We start from the raw sequence: 2,576 nt of genomic DNA, 5'->3' as shown, positions 1-2,576 counted from the left end.
CAGGACATGATGGTATTTGTGTGAATTTTGAAACCTGTTGCTTGCCTGTCAGTCTGGTGTTTTTTGTATCCAGTGTTGTTGGCGTGGCACAAAAGGAAAGCTGAGAGTGCTGTGAAACCGTTAGCCTGGAAACAGTCCTGGAAACATGCTAATTCAGTCTCAAGTGTTAAAACCTTCTCTACAGTATCTTTTGACTAAAGGTAATTTGCCCATTCAGAGTTACATTTTGTGGAAACATCTTTTCCCCTCTGTTTCAGACTATAAAAGCATCTTTTCCACTTCTGAGAATGCCTGCTTGGTGTTTCAATGAATATGGGGAAAACCTGAGCTGTGAGTGCCAGTAACGTTAAGAAGACAACCTTTAGTCTCCTCTCAATTGCACTGTGGTCATTCATTTTAAATGTCAGAGTAGCCGAAAACAAAGCAGAGCTATTGTCATTAATCTGCATTTATGCTGATTTTGTGAGACAACGTTAAATTAAAAGTAGAACATTAAGGTGACATTAAAATAGCATTCAAAACAATAAAAACAAATTTTAATAAATGAAAATATTTAAATACATAAGATCAGGTACACTGTAAATAATTACCAGGATTTCACAATATTCAACTGTAATATTTCACACTAAATTCCTGTATTATCACTTTTACAGGATTTAACTTTAATTTTCACAATATAAGATTGTAATTTCGACATTTACTATAAAAACAGTGCCACCACAGTAAACTGCTGTGATATTTGCAGTTTCAATTATTACCAGGATTTCACAGCATTGTATTGCATTATTTCACCGTGAAATACTGTATTAAGACTATCCTCCGCAAAAACACAGCAAATTACATGAACCGCGCTGAATTGTGGGACTTAACGTTACCGCTGATTTTCAAAATTTAATGTTTGATGCCACCCGGAGCACAGGAAAGGAAAGAAGTCGGGTCTGCATATTCTGTCAAGGTAATTCACCCTTGTTTTCCACCTTTGCTTTCACTGCATTTGCATTTTAAACGAGTGTGTTCGTCATATTAATTACCATTAACTCTGACGCTTTTATTTCTATAGAGCCAGGTTTCCTCAAGGTAGCCGAGTGACGCCCGGCCCACTTCACTGAAGGCTGCGAGCAGATACCACACCGGGGACTAGCACGCAGGTAATATAACTAACTAACATAGTAGTTATATCAACTGTTTGTGTGAGCTATAAACCAGCGACGTTTTGTATCAATGTAGAGTGAATCTATGCTCCACATTTTGATGTGAGGCTGTGGCTGTGCAGTAGATAGTTTGGTTTGATACCGTCACACTAGCTAACGTCAGCTACGCCACACATGTTCAGGTCAGGCAGTGTGAGGAAAAAGCCCGGTCAGTTATCCAGCACTGTGGAAAAAGTTGTTAGTGGCTAGCGAGGCTATTTCCAGTTGGACGTGGAGAAGTTTAGTTTTCTTGCATCTAGCTCTCTGTAGAGCAGAAATTAATATAAGTGAATTTAAGCCCATTTCACGTATCTGTTAACGGTGTTTGTCTTTTCAACAAGGCTTTTTTCTTTTTTTCCCCTTTGATTTGCATTGGTTGTCCTGGTTCTTTGTAGTTTTTGGCAATGTTAGTCTTATTACGTGTCATTATGACACATAATGTTCTGACTGATGAATCTCTAAATCAGTGAGACCAGTGAACTGACAACTATGCACCATGCAGAATCTTTGCTGCAACAGTTGTATGATACAGTTATCTTATTTTACAGCCATGTGCCACTGCCGCTGATGTCCAAAGGACAGAGATTCTGCCAAGCACCCCCTGCTTGATTGTACAAGGTACTGTTTGGATTTTATCTCGATATTTGTAAGAAATAGGTGAAAATTGTGAATATTTCATAAAAGATCAAAAAGTTATTACATATGTTCACATACTGTAACTTGCTGATTGGTGTTTTGAGCATGTTTTTGTTCAATTTTGTAGCTTGTCTCTTCTGATTCTGATCTCTTCTGATTATTTTTCATTGAGCGTTCAATGTTGCTAAACAGCTAAATGAAACATTCAGCGTTCCACATCCTTACAACGGTACATGATGGGTATCTGTACATTTCAGGTGACCTGATGAAGCCAAGGTCGTGGATGCTGTCCATTGAAAAAAATGTTGTGATGGGACCACACGACAACATTTTGAGCGGGTTGGCTGCGCTTTTCGCCAGCTTCTACAATCTCAATCTCCAGTACCCTGACAACAGTTCGTGCACTTTGGAGTTTATTCAAAGGTATAGTCATTTTAAAATTAGCATTTTATTGGATTCCTCCCTTGACCCCCTTGTTTAAAAGGATATTTCACTCAAAAATGAGAATCAAACTGACTGACTTTCATTTTTGGATGAACTATCCCTTTCTAATAAATGTTTACTTACCATAATTGCTTGTATTGCTTTTATGCTTATTAATTAAACATAAAAGATCAACTGATATTAATGCTTTATTGATTATTTGATTTACAGATGCTTTTTGGGCATCAACCCAGAAACGGGCTCGAAGGCGAAGAGGAAGCGTGGCAACATCGACCCACATGTGAGCACGTTCAGCAGGAAAATTGT

General features: G+C 38.1%; 1 long non-coding RNA gene across 1 annotated transcript; it reads left to right on the top strand.

Moving 5' to 3' along the window:
- Nucleotides 1-587: 587 nt before the first annotated feature.
- Nucleotides 588-2,272, top strand: LOC130186785 (uncharacterized). Its single transcript, XR_008830348.1, has 4 exons — nucleotides 588-955; nucleotides 1,061-1,148; nucleotides 1,739-1,808; nucleotides 2,084-2,272. It is a non-coding gene; the product is annotated as an uncharacterized LOC130186785 (long non-coding RNA).
- Nucleotides 2,273-2,576: the final 304 nt, after the last annotated feature.

This window comes from Seriola aureovittata, chromosome 2 (genome assembly GCF_021018895.1).
Source record: "Seriola aureovittata isolate HTS-2021-v1 ecotype China chromosome 2, ASM2101889v1, whole genome shotgun sequence".
NCBI lineage: Eukaryota > Metazoa > Chordata > Actinopteri > Carangiformes > Carangidae > Seriola > Seriola aureovittata.
The sequence above is the reverse complement of the archived record's forward strand: the minus strand, read 5'-3'. Positions and strand labels throughout refer to the sequence as shown.